Below are 24,150 nucleotides of genomic sequence, written 5' to 3' on the forward strand. Positions count from 1 at the left end.
ATTATCTGAACGGTAATTACCGGAGCCTAACAGGAAAAAGAAAGAAAAGACCGTTTTCGATCACACGGCCCCGGTTAAAAGGTTTTTCGAGATTTTTGGATAAATAATCCATTATTTTTTAGACAGGTAAATGCAAATCGCTTTTAAAACCATAATATGCGGATATCAATAATTATGAATTTTTTCACACTGTCAAATAGCGTATTAGAATGATGAAATTAATCGTAGAAAGCGCTAACAATAAAATGGAAATTAAAAAAAAAAACTTTTCATTTTATTTCTGGGTTCGAAAGGCAAAAAAGGAATTTGGAAACAATAGCTTTATTTATTTCAATCTCCATTCATTTATTCCAAATTTATCTGTTTTATAGTTTGTACAGGACCGAAGTAGCCTATTTTAACGACACCGGAAGAATTAACTTACGATTAAAATCTGATCAACATCTGCCGCCAGTCGAAATTTTTACTACCTGGAATAAATTTTTTACTCCTATAGAAAAAAATACATTTTTTATAACAAAAAAAAATCTTACTCGTTCCGCTTTTGTTTAAATCGACACTTGTATATATGGGATAATTTGTCGGTACACGTTTGGGGTCAATATCTCCAGGAAACTGAATACATAAATTCTTTGGAGTCAATTTTCTCAATATTTTGCAAACTGGTAATCCCACTTTATATTAAGTTCGGTACATGAGCACATGCTTATCTTACCATATAGAAAAACATCTCCCCCCCCCCAAATTCCCCCCCTTTCCCAAAAATAGAAAAAACTATCTTTTTTAATTATTGCATACTGTTTAACCAAATTTTTTTCATCGCTGAGTTTTTTTAATTTTTCAAACTTTTACAACGCATGATTATCGTTCCACTATATAAGAATGAATAACCAATGCCGAGAAAGAAAAACAACTTTGCTGTCGGCTTTTACATTCCCGTCTAGATAACTATATATCTAGAAGGGAAAGTATTGTAATTGATCCAATTTGGGCGCGTGCGGTTTCCACCGGATCTTGACGTTTTGACATCTAAGGAACCGGAAAAAACGATAAAAACCGGATGGAAATTTTCCGGATGTTAATTTTTATGAACTGTGTCCAGGAGTTGGCCTCTAAATCAACTTATACCTCCAGACCTACTGCACCGATTTTCAACAAACTTGATCGGATTACTTCTATATATGAGGCAATGATGCGGTTAAATTTTCCTTAAAAGGTGAAGGGGTGAGGCAATAGAACACGGTCACCCTCAGTATCTCGAGATTCCGCCTAAGATCACATTTTCCTTAGGCGCATTTATTAACGATTAAAAAATAATAATTTTTGAAAAACCGCATCCCCACCTAAAAAAATACTGTTGTAGTCGTCTGGTGTGTTGTGACATCACAGAGGTGAAGTGTAAAAAAGTAACTCGGTCTGGTTGGGTCTCGACGAACTCGATCGCCCGGTTGACTCGGTATCAGCTGCGTTAAGCCTCTCGGCTACACCAGAATGCCGACCGTACAAGCGATATTTGTTCTATGTAAGTTGTGAAATTACATTAGTTTACTTTGTACCGCCACACCCGCGCGAATTAAAATACGGCTAGTGCGCGGGCTTTAGTTAAAATATACAAAAAATATTTTACATTTACATAAAACGATAAATATTTTAAATTAAGCTGTGTGTATGTGTTTATGTAAGCCTGGTGACGGGAAACTCATACAACTGTGTCAACAACAGCTTTTTTTTTCTATTAGACTTAGAAAATGCACTTTAATAACTACAACAAAATTAAACGATGAAAATTAAACCAAAAAGGATTAAAAAAATTTTCATTGAACATTTTTGGAATTTCAATGGGGATTGATTTTTTCCATTTTGCGTTGATTATTTTCTCGTGATTTATAAGGTATGAATGAATTTTAGTAAAATATTTCAAAAGAAAAAAAAACTTAAAGCAAACAATATGTTATGCGCCTTTAGTTAACAATTTCTTTTCCTTTACATTTTACTTTTTTGATCGGGGTAATAAATAAACCCGGTTGATGAATAACGGAGAGTTCTGTTTGCACTGTCTATGTTACCGCTAAAATTTATACAATACATTAATTTATTTACACATTTGATCGATCGATTCGTATAATATACCAGAAATACAATATCAACAACATAAGTTTGACCTCGAACCGTCTCTACCTTTTTGAACGGGAAGATACACGAAAGAAACGTGTGTGTCACTCTGATACGCCGTTTCGAAAGGTAAGCTTTTATATAATTCCATTAAATTACAAAAGTTTTTATATGCATTTTCTTACTTATACGATAATGCTGATTTCGACTGATCAAACTTAAGTTCATAATTTGGAGCTTGAAAATAAAGATTACGAATTACGTAAAAATAAATAAAAATTAATTAAAACCGGATCGAATTTACTTAATTCATTGCATAATATAAAACCACAAAAATTTCTATTATAAATTATTGTATTTAAATTTTTAAACGATATTTTAAGAAGATACTACTACAATTTTCCTATTAAACAAAAGGGAAATTGAACTGAATTATAGATATGCGAAGCTATTAACAGTAAATGGAGAAAGGGATTTCAACCCTCGCTTCAAATTTTAACAGGCTTCATGCGTATAAAGGGTTAATCATTCAAACAGCACGATGATATAATTACAAGATTATTAAAAAAAAACTACAAAAAAAGAAGGGTTTCAATTCTTTTCAACGCGTATAAGACGTACAACTTTCTCTAAATTAACTTAAATTATTCTAAAAACCTACTTTTAACATTCTACGAATTACAGATAAAAATATCCAATAAGGAATCAACATATCCGATTGATTATTGCAATGCCGAAATAAGATTGATTACCGACCGATACAATGATTACGGAGCATGCCCGAGCACGCCCAAACACACACACACACACCAAATTTCAAATGATGAGACCTGGAGGAGGGAGAAATATGCTAATGAGCCGTTCAAAAACTTTCCCGTCTAAAACTAACCTTGAATATTATTATAAAAATATCAACGCGGATCGGAAGACTTCTCTGTACGATTTTCAAAATGCGAAAACAAATAAAACTCAGCCTCAATTATCTGTTGGGGAAAAAACATCAAACAAAACGGGATATATCTTTTTTTTTTTTTTTTAATCTCTCCCAAAATTCAAAACACCTAACTAAAATGTGGTACGGAGTACTAACTCAAATAAATTCACGAACGTGAAATATTACTTAGTCGATGAACAAACTAATAATGATTTTAATAAATTACATTCCATTACGTAATAAAATTAATAATCTCTTTTAGACTTATTGCTTTTTTTTTTAAATCCACATTTACTACTTTCGCTAAGATTTTTGCTTCATCAGATTATTATATTTTTTACTTAAAATTTAATTAAAAACGAACAGGTTCATTTTTATATCAGAGAAAGAGAGATAAGTAAAACCTCTCCGTAGTTTTAATATTTTAAATTACATTTTTTAATTAAATTTTACCTACAAAAAAAAAAAGTCGCGATGAACTAAAAACTCTGCAAAAACACTAAACGGGGATAAAAAAAGAAAAAAAACAAAAGCAATACGTGCAAAAAATTAATTTTAATAAACAATTATACCGATATAGCTCAAATGTAGACGGTTGCCGAGATAAGATTTTTTTTCATAACCGTAAAAGTACGTATTACGCATTACAATTATAATGTTATTAATAAACTATTCCCAGTTTCGATGATAATAAATGACCATAGTACATTTTGGGCGACAGCCTACGTCAGAAGCACTTCTGTACGGTACGTATACGGTTTTACTTGTGTAGTTATCAGTTACAGGTTACGTATTTAAAAACCTTTAAAAAGGCGGCTGAAAATATTTCATCCTACTTTATTCAAAAAAATTATTTTTTTTTTTTTAGTTTTAAGCCGCAAGAGAAAAATCAAAGCAAGGAGTCCACTAAAATTCTATACCGTATTCTTTCTTATTTTACAGTTTACGCATGCGAGTATACGAGTAATTAAGTACTGTAATAAACGATTTACAATCGACTAGTCTTTTTTAAATATTTACCCGATTCGGATAAACCCGTAATAAGAATTTCAGGTACTGAAAATTATTATTCTATCCGGTACAATAAATTTCAGGAAACCACTTTGAAGTACGATCAGGAATAGCTTACGCAAAATATAATTCTTTAACCTTAATTCTCTAACCCACCGGGTTGGTCTAGCGGTGAACGCGTCTTCCCAAATCAGCTGATGTGGAAGCCGAGAGTTCCAGCGTTCAAGTCCTAGTAAAGCCAGTTATTTTTACGCGGATTTGAATACTAGATCGTGGATACCGGTGTTCTTTGGTGGTTGGGTTTCAATTAACCACACATCTCAGGAATAGTCGAACTGAGAATGTACAAGACTACACTTCATTTACATTCATACATATCATCCTCTGAAGTATTATATCTAAACGGTAGTTACCGGAGGCTAAACAGGAAAAGAGAGAAAGTCCTTAATTCTCTAGAAAACTGCCGCTTAACTGTTGATACATTCCATCTAGATTATACTTCTGTCGTGAAAAACAACCAATAATAAAAATTAGGTCACCAAAAAAGATTACTTAAAGATAAAGAAGAAACCGCGAAAACATAATACACAGCCCAGACTATGAACTAAAATATTCATTAGTTAATAATCGAAATAAATAACACTAAGTATAACCAAAGGATTTTTTTTTAACTATAAATAATTCATTCGGTTGTATAATTATTCGTTTAACTAACTTTTCCATAAATAAACGTACAAAAATACGAAGAAAGTAACAATGAAACATTAATATATTTCAATATTTTCTTATTAACTACAAGAAATGCTAAAGATAATGATCTCGGCTACGATTGGCCGTTATTATTCGTGTGATTTATTTACTTATTATTATAAACCATAAAACATTACAAAACGCTACAGATGACTTGTATAACCTTATTTACTAATTAAAATAAACAGAAACTTGTTACAAAATAATAAAAAATATATATATCTAAATAAACCGATAAAACCGCTAATTAAACTAATCAAATTCAAATTTTTATAAAGTGATGAAGGCAAATTTGAATGATTCGTCAAATTTCAATAAAATTCTGGTTAAATTTACACATTAATTATTATTTCCGCCATTAAATTTCTATAATATTCGAGTAACGATGTGTTAAATTTCACTTAATTAAAATAAATTAATAAAAGTTACGAGGAGTGGTTACTAAAGTAAGTTTGGGCGATAAGAAAATGTTTAAAAACCCGTTCACAAAAAAATGTATTTAAAACTAGTCGGGGTCATTTTAATTATTAAACAACCAATAGGTAAAAAAAATATATATAATAAGGAAATAGTATAATATAAAATAATAATAATAAATACGAGGTTTGTTCAGAAAATAACTGAACATTTTTAATTAAGCGCCAACGGAGATATTAAGTGACGCCCGTTGGTAGTATTGTATTTCGAATAACCTGCTCTGTACGTTCCTGAATTGTTGATATCTATACTTTAGTTTTCGTGTTACGGTTTTTTGAGTGTAAGTGTTTAAGTATCAGTAAAGCTTGTGTAATTTTCGGGAGCAACGATACAACGTAAAATTTTGTGTGAAACTCGGGAAAAACTTTACAGAAACGTTTCAACTTTTGAAACAGGCTTACGAAGATGATGATTTGGGTCGTACGCAATGTTACAAATGGTTTTCACGATTTAGAAGTAGTAGTCAGTCGATCGAACACGACCCTCGACCAGGAAGACCTTCGACTTCAACCGATGACAACCGCTTTCAGAAAGTCAAAGATCTGGTGCGTGCAAATCGCGCCGATTGACTATCACAGAGCTTACAAAAGAGGTTAGCATCTTGATTGATCATGCCGTGGCATTTTGACTAAAAAAAATTGAACGTGCATCGAGTTGCACCAAAGTTTGTTCCTTGTTTGATGACCGAACAGCAGAAAGAACGGAATAAACATCTGTCGGCAAATTCTTGAATAAGCGGGTGACGATGACATAGGATCGTGCAAAGGATCATAACGGGAGACGAAATCTGGGTTAACGGCTATAACATCGAGACAAAAGTTCAATCGTCATAATAGATCGGCAAAGAATCTCCACGCCCCAAAGAAGCACCGTCAGTCTCGATCCGATATCAAAGTGATGCTCTCGGATTTTTCTATTTTAATGGAATTGTGCATTTCGAATTCTCGTCTCGAGGTTAAACGGTGAACCGTGCGTACCAGCAAGACGCTTTACAACGGTTACGTGAAAAAATCCGCAAAAAGAGACCGGAGATGTGGCAACACGACTCATCACCACGATGCGTCCGCACACTCAGCTTTGTCAATTTGTCAATTTTTGTGCCAAAAATCAGACGACTGTTATCACTCAACCTCCCCCCCCCCCCCTACTAGCCAGACCCGGCTCTTTGCTAATTTTTCTTATTTCCGAAATTAAAACCGGTGATAAAAGGAAGCCGTTTTGAGACTAGTGATCACATTAAAGCAAATTCGTCAAGGACCTTAAAGGGCATTTCAAATGAAGCTACCCAGGACTGCTCCGTGAAGTGGAAACAACGCTGGGAAAAGTGTGTGAATAGCGGAGGGAAGTAGTTTGAAGGAGGACAAAGACCAATAATCTATAAAATTAATAATAAAGATTAAAAAAATAAAATTCGGTTATTTTCTGATCAGCCCTCGTAAGTAACAAAACGCTATCGAAACTGTTAGTTTACTAAGTTTTATAAAATAAAGAAAAAAATCAACTTTAGGCAATCCCAAGCGAAAGCGTAAAGATGACTTGTAACAATATTTCTTCTTTTTTCCTGTTTAGCCTCCAGGAATTACCGTTCAGATAATACTTCAGAGGATGATATGTATTTATGTAAATAAAGTGTAGTCTTGTACAGATTCAGTTCGACCGCTCCTGAGATGTGTGATAAATTGGAACCCAACCATCAAAGAACACCGGTATCAACCATCTAGTATTCAAATCCCTGTAAAAGTAACTGCCTTTACTAAGACTTGAACGCTGGAACTCTCGATCTCCAAATCAGCTTATTTGGGAAGACGCCACTTGACCAACCCGGTGGATTGCCTTATAACAATCTTTTCTTCTTTCTTTTTCCTGTTTAGCCTCCGGTAACTACCGTTTTAGATAATACTTCAAAGGATGAATGAGGATGATGTGTATGAGTGGGAATGAAGTGTAGTCTTGTACATTCTCAGTTCGACCATTCCTGAGATGTGTGGTTAATTGAAACCCAACCACCAAAGAACACCGGTATCCACGATCTAGTATTCAAGACCGTGTAAAAATAGCTGGCTTTACTAGGACTTGAACGCTGGAGCTCTCGATCTCCAAATCAGCTGATTTGGGAACACGCGTTCACCACTTGACCAACCCGGTAGATTGCCTTATAACAGTCTAAACTACAAAAACTTCACTTCGTAATATTAACCACCACAATGCATTCATCTTACGTAATGCTGATTGTACAACAGAAGAATTTATCATAGGATAAAGAGAACATAAATCTTATGAACAAATCAAAAATACATGCCCTCAAATAAAAAAATAAAAGGAAGTCCTTAACAAGTTTAAATGTTCTTACGATAGAAAACTTTCACTAAAAGACTTTTAATGTATTGGAATTCTAAAAGGCTACTCTCTCTTTCATATTACTCAATAATGAAATTTCTCAACCACCGTTAATAAAATAAGTCTCCCAATTATCTATCTAATTCTTATAATTATAGATATTAAATATTTGTACTAAGATTTTAACTAATTTCAAAACGATGTTGGGTGATGAACAATTTCTCGGGACGAAAGAAAACTATTCTTTCCTGACAAATAATAAATACTTGAGATTAATTAAAAATGTTTCAGATGAACATTTCGTAATTACTCAGTTAATTTACTAATATTATCAACAAACATTAGAACATACTGATAAAAGTAATTTTATCCGGATTTTCGCGTATTCTTTCGGCTACATTCATTAAAAAAAAAATGAGGCACACAAAATTAATAAAAAACAACGTATTCTTAACACAATTTTGAATACAAAAATCAAAACCAATGCGCTAAGTAATATTTTCTTAAAATTCCCAAAGATCAAGCTTAAAAAAATAAGCCACCTACATGAAATTTGTAGTACACCTGGAGACTATCAATATAAAACAGAACAAGATTTTTCATTAGTTCTAAGGAAAACGACTGAATCCTAAGGAAAGATGAGACATATATCATAATCTGTATAAGAACCACGATATAATCTGTATAAGGTAGAAGATGAAGAAAAGTAATAAATGAATTTAAGGACTCTTTGAGGGTGGATTAATAATTGAAGGAGAGAAAAAATAAGATTTAAAGAATAACTAATAACATTATTCTTCTGGAAAAACCCAGAAATGAACTCAACGAAATTCAGCGTGGCATGAATTTACTACTACACAGAAAATACAGTTTAAAAACAAAAGTTATAAAATGCAAAAGAAGGACATATTAATATAAAAAAATTTAGTACACCACATTAAATATCGATCTAAGAATACGTAGAAAGATGTTCTTAAGTATATTTCCCAGGAATGTGGCGCTTTATGGTAGCAAATCATTTTCGTTACAAAAAGGGCAGTAGAAAAATAATTACGAAATTAATATAGTCCTTCAAAATGTGTCTCCAAAGAAAGTTGAAAATTATTCGGGTTGATATTGTATGAAGAAGTTCAAGATGAACGTGAGGCGAAGAAATTCATAGCAGAATTTTGTAAAAGATCAACCCCATTTAAGGAACATAAATTAAAACAACCAGATTCAATTAATTCGGCTGCAGAAGGATGTTTAGAAACTAAATACTGCAGAGGAAAACAAAGATTGTAATATATAGAACTGACGATTGTACAAGATCTAATTGACCGAACACCGAAGTCAGGGCTTTATTTAAAACGCAAGCTGAGTTTCACTAAGGGAACTAGGTCTAAATTTCGTTGTTGCGATCAACATGTTTGGTGGTATGTTTTGTTGCCTCGAATTACGAAACATTCAAACCGGCTCATAGTAAGCACAACTAGGCGCGGGATTCGCGCTTCCGCGAGCTCGGTTATCTAGTTCAGAGGGTGACGTTGTAGAACATTCAAGATGTCCGGACGAGGCCTACAGCGAAGGCCGATTTATTAAATCGCCGATGCAAATGTCTACCGAGGCATTTATTACATCGGTGGTATCCCAACGAGGCCAGGCTTATTACTGTGAGATGTAAAATGTCGGAGGGTGATAGACGACTCCCGTTAAAGCCCAACAGGACAAGGAACGGGAGGGGTGGTGTGACGACCGGAACACGTCACTACGTGGGTGTCTTCCCCTACGAGGTTGGGATGACCGAGCAGTGAAAAGTACTGTTTTATAAACTCGACTTCTAATTTTTTTTCTGTCTATGCGCCTGTGACGCAGTTATAATCAAACGCTTTTCCGATTTTCATAAAAATCTTGCTAAGAGTTGCTGTAAGAGTTTTTGTAAGAGTCCCAGCTGTAATGCGAAAAATGTATGTGGTCAGAGTTTATATAAAGTTTTCTCATTCGGATTTTTTTTTTTTTTGAAGCTGAGGAAAGGATAAGCTTCTATCCTCAAGCCAACACCAATAAAAGTCTCCCATCATCCCCGAAAACACATCCCGTTTCCTGTTTGTATCTCACGACTACGCGTAAGATACTTCACTTTAAGCATTTTACTCCGCATTTAAACGTAAAGTTTATCTACGACACCGTTATTCAACGATACATCATTGTGCCATACTAGTATTAAAAGTAATTTTATCTTACGCTGGTTTCAACCAAACGTTTATGATTTTCCTTGCGAACTATCTTTAGGAGAAACCCTAGAATTTAGTAGATACTCCTCGATAATCATCAGCCGATACGCACGGTACGACCATGTAAACGGAGCGTACAACATCGCTTATACAATAAGATTATTTTTAGCGGTAAACACAAAAGCCTTGAAAATTCAATTACGAACGGCGAATTCGTTTAGCCGATGATTTTAAACTTTGACTTTATTAATTCAGTAACACAGCCGGGTTCAATCCGATAAATTCAATCAAAAATAAGCGAGATTAAAAAAATTATTAGAAAACATAATACACCGATCCGTCGTACGTAAAACAAATTCTCAGAAAAATGTTCAAAGGAAACTAATAACACAAGAATCTAGAAAAAACAAATACTAACACAAACCGACTCGAGTACAACAAAAAAAAAAGATATGATTAATAGTTAAAAACAAACGAGCGCGCGCACCCGCACTAATCACAAAAGAATGGAAATAAAGAACGAAGAGGGAGGGAAGTATGAGTGTACGTATGCGCGCGTGAGCGAAAAAGAGAGTGTATAAGAGAATCATATCGCATCAAACGCAGAAATAGTTGTTATCGGTTAAATTCCATAAGTAACATACGACCAGTACTACACGCCCGGAAGTTAAATAAAAGGAATTCGCTTGACTGACAAGCCACGATAGACTTGTCACAAGAAACTTTTCCGCATTCTTTAGTACTAACAATTTCTATAATAAATAACCACAAATACATATTCGCTAAACGAAAATATTTTACAGAAACTTAAAATGTAAATCGTACAAACAAAATAAGTCGCTTAAGAAATACAGTAAAACTTCTTCTATAGCTTCTCATTTTCTTCTTTTTTTCGTTTAATATACGAACTTTACTTTCCTGGTTGTCACACTGCATAAGAGAGTAAGGAAAGGTATCGCTGTCAAACTCAAAAATTTTATATTAAGAAAAACAAAAATCCCGTTATGTATATAATCTCTACCTACTTTACATCTTACGATTTATTAAACATATAGTCGCGAAATAATTTGTAGCGAGTTGTAAAAATTCAAGAGGATTATCGTAATTTTTTAAATTAAAAAAAAACTACTAATAGGTTAGCAGAAATTGAGAGGATGCACTTGAAGAAAAAAAACACGTGCCAAGATAAAACATTAAAATAATTTTAGTAGTACAAATATATATACATACAATCATAGCGATAAAAATCCATCTAACGTGCTGATATTTTCACGTTGAACATCCTGATAAACACAACCATAATAATGGATAAGGAGTACGTGAATAGTTCCACCTTGATGAAGAGAAGACTTGTATTTAAGCCCGTTTTGTACTACCAACATAAACTACTGATTTGGTGCCTGCTCCAAAAAGTTCTCGAGTTCGAAATTACTTTTTCTTTCTTTTTTCACTCCTACCACACTACTACACTGAAAGTGTACTTATTTAAAGTTATACACTGTGCAAATGCCAGATCATTAATGATTTGGGCGAGGTTGTACTTCCTTTAAAAATCCTGTAAGTACACTTATTCGGGTGACTTAAAGTTGTAAAAGAAAAACAACGTTTTATTATACCGTATATTTAACTAGATCAGGGCAAATAAAATCACTGTTCGGTAGTTGTTCCCGACTTAATATAAATACCTCGATTTCCCGAAGCATCAGAACGAGATGGTCATTCATTCTTCGGCCGACTTCTCTAGTTAGATTTATTTATCTCGTATTTCGGTTCCTCCGATGTCGTACATCCTTTCTCACCAACCATTTTTTCCGTCCTTTCTTCCCCGTTTTTAGTTATGCGAGTGAAGAATTAATTCTGGTAATTTATGCAGATATTCCCGGAGTAATCGGTATAATCTTGGGAAAGGAAGTTACTTGTGGACAAACCAGAGGAATCAAGTTCCCTGTCGCTAGGAGGATGTTCACTTAATTGTGGATGCTACAAGTCGGTTCAAATCGTAAAGCAGGATTTCCACCTTAACTACTCCTTTATCATATGAATAAAAAAAAAAAAACGGTAAAGATTCACCGAAAGGAATATTAAACTTAACCGCTTGTAATAACGCGCATCAAAAAAACATGTCCCGATAACAAACTAAATACCAGAACAACCACGCACGGTCAGCGAATGAAATTTGCACTATTTGAAAGCGCAAGTCCTATAGTTTCTAATACCCACCACCAGATTGCAATGTTATCGCTCAAACGTACACTAAACTCATTTGTAAACAACACGGTGTCTATGCAACAGAATGCGTTTCGTGTTCTACAATTTAGCAACGGTTCAGCGTACGTTTCAGGATAGATTCCAACATCAGCTAAGAACATTCATCTCCGATATACGTACCGCTGGTAAATAACTTAAAAATCAAAGCGTTTAAGTAAGCGAAAGAGTCCAGAGCGACCGTGTAATTCGGAGAGAAAAACGTACAAAGAATTCAAGAGGCTCTTCAGCGAAGCCCGAAAAAGTCCATTCGTCGCGCTACCATCTTGCGATCCCTCGCGTGAATGTTTGGCATGTGTTAAGACGAGCTTGCCACAAATAAATGAAGACTTCAGCAAAATAAGGCTCCGCTACATCAGCACAACAGAGTTCGTCGCTTTCTAAATGAAACATTGCCTCGACGTTGAATAGGGCGTATAAAAGCTCAAGACTTGGTACGACAAGTTTAGCTCCCGAAATCCCCAGTCATCTTATGAAATTCTGTTGCGGGTGTATGTGGTATTTATGTTCCACCATTACTTGATGATTTGGAAAGCTGAAAACCAAGATCATAGCTGCAGTAACTTCTGTAACAGAAGAATGTCTACAACCCGCTGCGGAAGAATTCCCGTTGCGTCTTGATGTTATCCGTGCAGCATATGGAAGGCATATAGAACATTTATAACTTGGTAAGCGAAATTAAAAAAATTGTTAAACTAATTTGTCTAAAAATTGTAACAAATTTTATTATGAAATATGTCTGTTTGAAATCGAGTAATTCCTTTTCATACACTCAGAATATGTAAGTCAACTGTATTGCGACAAAAATTAACCTTCTAAAAAAGGCGTAAGGACCTTCTTTGAAATTTTAATTCTTCAATTTATATCCGTTTGAATTGTTTTAAATAGATTTCTTAACGTATTAATCACGATGCTACTACCTTAAGATGACAAGGATCTAAGTTTAAAATTTCAAAAAACTTTTGTTGAAAATTATTACCGTTAATTACCATCGGTAGAATTTTTTTGTTATACAAACTGAAAATATTAACAGTAAGATGTTTCAAAATAAGGGATACGTTATTAATCCTTTTTACTTCCTTGTATGAAGTAAAGGAAGTACTGTGATCGTGAAAAATTTCGATTTTCAGATTTCAACGGAAATATCCATTTTGACCATTCCTGAATCCATTTCGAATAGTTTCGGCGTGATATCTGTACGTAGTTATGTATCTCGCATTACTCAAAAACGATTACTCGTAGGATGTTGAAATTTTGGTTTTAGGACTGTTGTGCACATCTGTTTGTGCACCTACCCTTTTGATTGCAATCGACTGAACCAAAAGTGTCCAAAAGAAGCCCAAAATCCAGGAATTTTGACTTTTTCTTAGCTGCAGTAATAAGCCCTAATTGAGAGCTTTTCAACGATATATCATAAGTGGTACTTAATTTCATTGGTTCCAAGGTTATAGCCAAATAAAATTTTAATTAATGAAATATTTGCATCTTACAAGGGGAAGGCACATCGGTTCGAATCCGACTTTATCTCCTTTTTTTAATTTAAATATATTGATTTATTAATAATTATTAATCTCTGATTGTAAAAAAATTAATTACAATCGTCTAAATTAATAATGAAATAAAATTTTATGTAATTTTCATTTTAAAAAAATGTGTGTATATGTAATTTAATAGGCGTACAAGGTGTCATGTAGTGCCCACATCAGATTTTTTTCATTATTATTATCATGATTAATAATATTTCTTTACACTTTATTTAGAGAGAAAACCCGCCAAAATATATTTTTCGTTAAAGGAAAAACAACAAGTATCTTCAATATTTAAAAATAAAATGTAAAAAAAAAAAAATTAGCAAATTAAACGTAAAACAGGACACAAATTCATAAAACCAATATCGAATTCAAAAATTACAGGAAATATATCTTAACGGTTTAACATGACAAAGGTAAAATTCATAATAAACAAATTTATATCTCCATCTAACCTACGTAAACTGTGGTACAGTAAAAATCTTCTATTACATAGCTGATATTTTGAGAATAAATTTTGCTATATTGATAAAAGAAAACTTTTTTCCAGTTCGGGTTCATTAATTGATTCAGAGAATACAACATACATTATTACATAGAGAATAACACTAGTTACATTTTCTCTAAGCTTTACTATTCATTCGATACATTCTGGATAAAAAAAAAACAGCGATCAAAGAATTATTCATATCTACCGAATAAATTTTTGAGTTTTAAACGAACAGGAGATTTTGATTGATAAATAAAAAAAATATATATATATTTTTTTGAATATGCTACGCAATTATCAGTAATTAATAATAATGATAATTCTGCCGATCTCCGTAACCGAATGGTAGCGTCTCGGCCTTTCATCCGATAGTCTCCGCTTCGAATCCGTCATATATACTATAATGGCCGGGTGATCTAATACATGCCATTCCTATGAATTACACAGCCATTATAATAAAAAATAACTAATAAATAATAAAAATGAAGGGTGAAGTTGTTTCCCGTTATTTTTTCCACTCGTCTAAACATACGGTTCGATACTAATACACCAAAGGGTTATCGAGATGCAATCAAATGATACTTCATAATATTCAACCCTTTATTATATTAACCCGTAATTAAAATCATTACTCAAAGAGAAAGTAAATACGATCGATGCCAATCGGACATCAGGTGCTTTCCACGGGTTATCCCCGCACGAAAACGTACCGGTATTGTAAAATAAATAATTAACGTATCCATTTCTGTTGTAAAACATTGCATCAACTGAGGGGGCGCCGTATAAATTTACCAGTTATACGGTATACTTTTAAAAACAGCTACTCAACAAGATTCAGTAATTAATAGAAGGTAGATAAGCAAAAAGTGACCGACATTTCTACACAAGTTTAGAATTTAATAGTATTACCGTAGCTTTCAATAAAAATAATAATAAAAAATAGAACGATTAAAAAATAATAAATAAATCCATTAATTTATTAAAGCTAAGCTAAAATAATAATATGTTAACATGTTTACAACGAACGTAACATCTACAGTAAGTGCAGTCACTGTCCTTGACTTTCAAATACATCCGGTTACTACATAAACTGGCAGACTCGTTTAATCCAATTCACAATGCATGCATTACTATGTTATACAACAGCAATAGTAATAATAACAACAATAATCATCATAAATTCCATTATTATTTCATACGGCAATCAAACGAATAATTTTAACATTATTCATTTTAAGTTTATACTAACACAGACGATCCGTATTCTAAGAATCTAAAGCGTATTATTTGTTTATTTACGGAAAATTATTCACTATCACCTGTTATATACCGGCAACAATACAGTATTTGAAAAATACTAATGTCATGACACGCAAGTGTTTAGAAATAAATAATTAAAATATTTAACGCGTTTTCATAATAACACGTCTTACACGGCTTGTTTAATACGATCAGTTTCTTCCCTCTAGCTAAGTTATTACTTTTTTTTCTTTTTCTTTTTTTAAGAATGTGATGAACGGCGTGCCTGACTGGGATTCGAACCCGGGACCACCGGATGAAAGGCCGAGACGCTACCAGGCCGGCTAAGTTATTGCTTGGGGAAAAAACAGCACGACAGAAAATTCATTGTTACTTCAAAACCAATCAAATTCCGCACCGAGAACAAATTAGAAGGAAAATGTTAATTTATTTTATTTAATTATACGTCTTAAATAAGAGTTAGGATAATGAAGAAAACTATGTATTATAACAGTTCTTTAATTCCTCTACATAAATTTAACTTCTGAAGTCCGAATTAAAAACAAAATAAAATAACTATCAAAAAATTACCGACAGGGCAAAAGTTTAAAAAAAAGATCGAAATTAATATAAGAATTGAAACATATTTTTGACAAGGACAGGATCGTACGAATGATAAATGACGCTCTAAAAACTCTAATAACAAGAAACAAATATAATGTTAAAAATACGAACAAGAACGTACTCAGAAACAACGTAAAAAAAGCTGCTATCGGTTGTGACCTAAGGTTCATTGGAAATTAGAAATAAATATATAAACTACGTTTTCGTAAGAATGAAATAGATAAGAGACTGTAAACGAATATGATTTACGATCTCTCAAATTAGGAAATAAGTTCTTTCTCTACATTTTCCAAGTAATATTTTTCAATTTTTGTACGAATATATTTTGACTAGCAGATAACATTAGTTATCTAGTTTTATACAATAACTAGCGTTCCTCCGTCGTCACGGCTTCTCCCGTGTGCGATATTTTTAGGTAGATTTCATAAGAAAGCTACCTATTGTAACGGGTACCGTGATTCGACTTCCGGAAAATTTCGACATATCTTCGCTTTTCACATCCCCAGACCCCAAATATCACCGTCAGTTCAAAGGTTTATTTATATATATATATATATATATATATATATATATATTTCACTTTCTTGTGGACACGATAACTGCCATAATTTTGCGTCAATCACTTTCAAAAAAAAAAAACTCAACCCAAAATCTCGGTCGAGTAAATTAACGGCAAAAATCGGACCATGGGGGGCGGAAATGAGATGAATTTTTCGAAAAATAAACATTGTTATAACCTTTTCATTAAGTAAAATATAGAATTTGTTTTTAAAGTTCCAACGATTCTATGGATAAGGGCCTAAAACTTATGTAAGTAAAGTTTTTTGATATCGCCAACCGTTGGCTCAGGGGGTGGAAAAAAATGGGGTTTTGAAGACAAAAAAGATCGTCTCCCTAAATAGGCACAGTATCGAATCGGTTTAAAGTAGTCGTTAGTCCTGTAAATATTACCTACAACTTTTCTGTGAAAAATTTTTTTTGAACGATGACCAAAATGTTGCTGGAATTTAAGATTTTGAGCTTTTTTGGACACTTTCGGTCAAATTGATTGCAATTAAATAAGGAGGTGCACAATTAGATGTAACAACAGTCCTAAATCCAAAATTTCAACATTCTACGCCTATTCGTTTTTGAGTTATGCGAGATACATAGGCACATACGTACAGACGTCACACCGAAAATAGTCAAAATGGATTCAGGGATAGTCGAATGAAATTTCCGTTGAAATCTGAAAACCGAAATTTTTCGCGATCACAATACTTCCTTTACTTCGGACAAGAATGTAAAAATCGAGATTTATAAATAACAGTTAATTATTTTAATAGGTCCCAAATTATTTTTAATAACTGGTCCCTGGTTATTGAATTTACTGCTGTAACAATTCAATTTCGCAGATCTTGAAGTGTATTAAAATTGATACACCCACCGGGTTGGTCTAGTGGTTAACTCGTCATCGCAAATCAGCTGATTTCGAAGTCGAGAATTCTAAGGTTCAAATCCTAGCAAAGACAAGAATAACCTTTTTACGGATTTGAATACTAGATAGTGGATACCAGTCTTCTTTGGTGGTTAGGATTCAATTAACCGCACATCTCACGAATGGTCGACATGAGACGGTACAACACTGCACTTCATTTACATTCATACATATCATCTCTGAAGTAATACCTTACGATAGATCCGAAGGCTAAACAGGAAAAAAAAATCCTAAGTAAAAGGTTACATATATATATATATATATAAAATTGTTGTTTATATTCTAATATTAACATATTACAAAATAGAATTATAAACGAGCGTTCCGGTCTAATGTAAAAAAAAATTATTACAATTGCTATTTAAAAATTAAATTATCTAATTAAAAATTAAAGAGATAAAACATTTAATTTAATAGAACTTAAAAATATTAAAAATGCCTATCTTACATTAACAAAATGTATTAAAAAAAAATACGAAATTTCGAAATACACGCTTATAATAAATTATAATACGAAAAACAATTTAAATGTATTATATTATAATACAATACGATTAGGATAGGACAGCTTACACTTTAATATGAACGCATCACTTTATATTTAATTACTTGAAAATAATGACGTGATATTTAATAATTAAAGGTCCGATGTTTACTCTAATAAACGAGGTCATGGTTTTAGATGGATTTTTATTCAAAATCAGTAAAAGATCTTTAATAATTAAAAATAAATTATTGGTTTTAAAATATCTATTTTTCAAACCGAATGAATTTTCTAAGTTTAAGTTTTCTCTAAGTTTTCTGGGTAAAATCCCCCAAATTACAAAATAGTTTATTTCATTAAATTTTTAGACAATCTAATGTTTAAGGTAGATTTCATAAGAAAGCTACCTATTGTAATAAATACCATGATTCGACTTCCAGAAAATTTCGACATATCTTCGAGTTTCACATCCCTCAAGCCCCAAAACCACCGACATCTCAAAAGTTTATATATATATTTTTTTTTTTTTTTTCACTTTCTTGTGGACATGATAACTGCCGTAATTTTGCGCCAATCACTTTCAAACTGTTCCTTAAAAATAACTTGTCCGAAAATCTCGGTCGAATTCGTTAACGGCCAAAATCGGACCATGGGAATGGAAATGGAGGGCTTTTTCGAGAAAAAAACAAATATCGCTACAACTTTCTGATTACATAAAATATCGAATTTATTTAAAGTTCCTACTATTCTTTGGATAAGGACCTAAAACTTACTTCAGTTTTTGATATCACCAACCATTGGCCCAGGGGTGGAAAAATGGATTTTGAAGACAAAATAAAACCATACCTATCTTAATAGGCACAGTATCGAATCGGTTTAAAGTGGTCGTTAATCATCTAAACATTACCTAAAACCTTTGTCTGAAACAATTTTTGATACGATTAACCCTTACGGCAAGGGATGACACCAAAGTTTTGCTGGAATTATAAGTTGGATATGTAATAAGTCGTATGCTAAACATGTGAAACTTTTTTTCACGTGCAACCATTGTATTGAGTTAATTTGAAGTTTTTCTTATCTTTAAGGTGGAAATCTTTTTTATCCTACTTAGCTCCGGTGAGATCTACCTCCGCCTTCCGGGGTGCCGAAAGGGATTTTTTTTTAATAGCAAACTATTTATTTATAAATAAAAATTATTTAATAAAAAATATCGTTTTTAGATTTTCATTAAATATATAAAAGGAATCCCCCGTCGCTTAAATACACAAAATTAAAAAAGGAAGATAAGAAAATTGTACAATCTTTGTCAGACCGATCCATCTTATTAACTAGTTGAAATAATCCAATACAACTGATAAGCAAAAGCCCAATAAAGATAAGGAAAGAATATATTACAATCCCCAATCTAGCATCCCCGCACGCTTCGCTCGCCCTTACCGTCTAGCCGGAGGGCTCTGCTCTTTGGAGCCCGTTGTGTTCATTAAACTCGTGTTTGTAAAAATTATAATGATAAATAAAAATTAAAACCTGTTCAATTTATAAAAAATGTTATTGTATTGTAATTTCTTCAGACCATCAGTTTGGTCCGTGCAGTACTAGAAACTTTTGAATGATCTAAGAATGTGGTTTTCAAAATATTCACCCACCAACTTAAAAATATTAGTTACAACTGGTTACCCGTACAGATAAAAATACATAGAGATGAAAATGTATTTTGCGTTACCCGAGACAAACATCACTCATTTGATGACCGTACTTCGTTTCTCATTTTAAAAAAATATTTTTTAATTACTTTTATTACTTAGTCAAGTAACCCGAGGCAAGTGCGGCCAGTCGCGTCGCATGTACAGAATAATGGAAATTAGTTGGTTTGCCGCCGCGCCAAACATCGTCGCAACCCTTAAAAAAAATACCGAAATTTAAAAAACGTCGGAAATGGTTTTTAGATATTTATCTGATTTAGTATTTGCAAGCCCCAATCTAGTGAATATCACGTTTGGTTAGTAGAAAATGGGGGAAAAATTTACAATCATTGTTCAAAATTTTTTAACTTTTCTTCATCCCTAAGGTTGAATTTCAAAAAATTTAAGAAATTTATTTTTAGATATAAAAATATCAAATCAGGCCGATATCTTCATTTTTTACCGAGAAAAAAAATAGTAGATTTATTGTTATTCCATTTTACACCCCTTTAAACTCGGAATTTCAAAAAATCCTTTCTTAGTGTGCACTTATACCGTAAGAAGAACATGTATACACTTTCATCAATTTATCTCCAGTAGTTTTTTTTTCTGGGCGTTTATTAATCAGTCGGCCAAGACAAGTTGCTTTTTTAAACTACCGGCTTGTTCTAGTAGTGAACGCGTCTTCCTAAATCACCTGATTTGGAAGTCGAGAGTTCCAGCGTCCAAATCCTAGTAAAGTCAGTTATTTTTACACGGATTTGAATACTAGATCTTCGATGCCGGTGTTCTTTGGTAATTGGGTTTCAATTAACCACACATCTCAGGAACGGTCGAACTGAGACTGTACAAGACTACACTTCATTTACACTCATACTCATTCATACTCTGAAGTATTATCTAAACGGTAATTACCGGAGGCTAAACATGAAAAAGAAAGAACAAGTTGCTTTACAGTTACAGATGATTTAACAATAAGCTACGATGACAAAAAAAGGAAAGAAGAAAAATAATTTCACTTAATGTATGTATACAACGAATCATTTTTTCATTTAAAAATCAACGGAATCAAATGAAAAACCTTCCCCTTATAAGATCCAAAAATTTCATTAATTAAAATTTTATTTGGCTATAACTCTGGAACCAATGAAAATAAATACCACTTATGACATATCGTTGAAAAGCTCTCAATGAGGGCCGCTTAATTACTGCAGTTAAGAAAAAGTCAAAAATCTATTTTTTTTTATTTTGGGCTTTTTTGGACACATTTGGTTCAGTCGACTGCGATCAATAGGGGAGGTGCGCAACTAGATGTTACAACAATCCTAAATCCAAACTTTCAACATCGTACTAATAGCATTTGAGTTATACGAGATACATACGTACGTACAGACGTCACGCCGAAACTAGTCAAACTGGATTCAGGAATGGTCAAAATGGATATTTCCGTTGAAATCTGAAAATTTCGCGATTACAATACTGTTTTTTACTTCGCATAAGGAAGTAAAAAGGATCAAAATTCCTTGTAGGGTTTCCTCCGGTTTTAAAGCAAATGTAAATGAAGTTGTTTTTCCTTTTTAAACGAGTTCATAAAAAAAATAACCTTTAATCTTGTATATATTAGGATATTCTGTAACTCTAAGAAACAAACTTATACAACAGCTTAGTTGTTTTCTTAAGTTAACCGGACTGTAGTTAAAACAGAACAAGGTACGATATGAAAAGAGAACTGTTGAGTTAATGAATTTTTGAGAACCCACCAGAGGTTGGTCTAGTAGTAAACGCGTCTTCCTAAATCAGCTGATTTGGAAGTCGAGAGTTCCAGCGTTCATGTCCTAGTAGCCAGTTATTTTTACACGGATTTGAATACTAGATTGTGGATACCGGTGTTCTTCTTTAGTGGTTGAAATTCAATTAACCACACATCTCAGGAACGGTCGAACTGAGACTGTACAAGACTATACTTCATTTATACTCATACATATCATCCTCTGAAGTATTATCTGAACGGTAATTACCGGAGGCCAAACGAAAAAAGAAATGAAGGTGAATTTTTGAGGAATTAACGTTAAAAAAAAAACATATTTGACAAAAATGTTATTTTACCAAACACTTGTAGCCGCGAATATCTTAAAACTTAAGACCTATCTTAGATTACGAGTGTATGAATGTGTATCAATGTTCGAGTACGAACGACACAAGTTTAGTTGTGTTTTTACTAAGATTTTCCCGTGACATGAGTAATCATTGAAAAAATCATCTAACATCCTGATGAGAAAAAACGATTTTGTGGGGGGGAAAGAGTAACGAAATGTGTAAACAACGGAATTGGGACGGGAGGTACATACAGTTTTCTCGAAACCAAGCATGCATATGACTGCAGCTAAAGCCGAATCCGTACGCATGATAGGTAAAAAAAAAACGTTTCCATATCGTTAAAAAAATTTCGAGGTATTTTAAAAATACCTCTTGTCATTACATAAGCTATTCAACAAAAAAAAATAATAAATAAATTTTGAAGAAGCAACCGGGTGGGTATATATCAATTACAATTACCAAATTCCAGTAATAGACGATGAAATTACGCGTCAAACTATTTTAACTTCATTATTATAACATAAAATTGTAATAACTCTCTTGTATAGCGTTCTTTATTGAGCCGTTTTAATTTCCAAGATAATTAATAATTATCTTAACTGTACAGGAAGATAAAACGACAATGCTCTTCAAGTGACCAATTAATATACAAAAATAGGATACGAATAACGCACAAACTTCCCCTTTTAGGCTTTAATCAAGCGCAACGCATAGATTCTGAAAATTCGTTCCACTTAACTAAGATTGTAACCGTAAAAATATTTCTTTATTTTCAATAGTATTTATATACTATTCGAACAATCCCCTCTCTCTCCTTTTGATAAGTAAACAGATAAAAACCAAGAGAATCCTATCCAATCGGTTAAACCCCCACTACGAATATTCTATTACGAACAGCCTACTTCTCGAATTCCGATACGGAAACGTTATATTAAAACACTTAAATAAACAAAAACAAAACAACGAGTAAACAGAATTGAACCGCATAAAACTTATTAAAACTCGGAATTATCTAATCTATTAACGATTCTATTTGTTGCAAGCGATTACTAAATATAAATTTTGTATCAACATTATTTCCCTACCGAAAACTTTCATCGATCAAAATCAAAATGTGTTGACCACACAGGCGGCGATTTTTAAACATTTTTACGTTTATTTATTTAAAACCTTCAATTAACAGATTACCATAAACAGCAATTTACTGTCTTACGAAAGGATTAAAGATTTTTCTTATTTGAAATTTTACATAAATTTTCAGCGACATCGACTGCTACAGTAATTAAGCGCTGATAAATGATAAAAACATGCAAAATAAAACTATATCGACGTTTTAACTTCATTAATCTATAGAAACTGGTTAAAAGTGGCTACGGCGGTTGACATTCTACTCTCCATTACACTAATCGGTTTCTACGGCTGTTCTCGGTGAAATTTTTCAAGTATTACGAAACCGCCGGGATTTAAAAGATGCAGTTTACCGTCTTATCCGGCATCTATTTTCTCAATTACGTAAAATTGCAAAATATCAAAGCTTAATTTATCACTTACGTATATGATTCTTATAAACATGTTAACGAAATTACGAGAATATTTAAATTTTGTAAACGTTTTAGCACGTGCAAATAATTTCCGTAAAACTACTTTTACAAAATAAAAACTGCTAAATTTTGTATTGCAAAAAATCGATAGTTAAACATTAGCGATCCTAAGTTCATCATAAAGCGCTCTTCGAGGGTAAGGCCTAAATATAAAAAAAAGAAACGCAAATAAAATATAGTTAGTATACCTACAACAAATTTTTCACCGTAGTGAGATTTCCACTAATGTATTAACAAAAACGATCTCTTGTACTTTTAATAAAATAATTTATTTTCGGCAGAAGTCGCGTAACGTTTCACTTGAGACAAGAACCGGCATCAGACTAGATAAAAAGTCCGATTAAAAAAGAATAAAAACTGGAGTTCATACTATACGAATAGCGTACCAATGAAAAGTGTAAGAGTGACAAGGGCGATCGGACAGGTCTTCAACAAGGCGATGGGCTCATCGCCTTTTAACGCAGATTGACCTGTGGGTCGACCGCAAGTTAGGATAACTGAACCGGTTGACCCGACTACTGACAGGACATGTGGTGTTCAGGGCGTACCTAAACGGAAAGAGAAAGGCAGAAAATGACTCTGCCGTTACTGTGGAGAAACAAACACCCCTGAACGTGTCATGTTCGACTGTGCTGAACAACGAGGAGAATTTTAAAGCCGTTGCAGGGCTTACTGCACAAATCCTGCAGCAGAAGGACAGGGTGGACGAAATGGCGAGGGACAGCCCTACAGACAATAACACGTACTGTAGAAGGGCGACTCCCAAAACCCCTTGCGGAAAAGAAAAGGCCCAGACCCGCCACGGCGCTCTCTACGGAGCGTACGTGG

General features: G+C 33.1%; 1 protein-coding gene across 1 annotated transcript in view; it reads right to left on the reverse strand.

Annotated features, from left to right (window-relative positions):
• Positions 1-24,150, reverse strand: part of kibra (WW and C2 domain containing protein kibra) — a 160,250-nt gene that overhangs the window by 90,011 nt on the left and 46,089 nt on the right. The window lies entirely within an intron of this gene.

The sequence above is a fragment of the Lycorma delicatula genome, chromosome 11, assembly GCF_047948215.1.
Source record: "Lycorma delicatula isolate Av1 chromosome 11, ASM4794821v1, whole genome shotgun sequence".
NCBI classification, from domain to species: domain Eukaryota; kingdom Metazoa; phylum Arthropoda; class Insecta; order Hemiptera; family Fulgoridae; genus Lycorma; species Lycorma delicatula.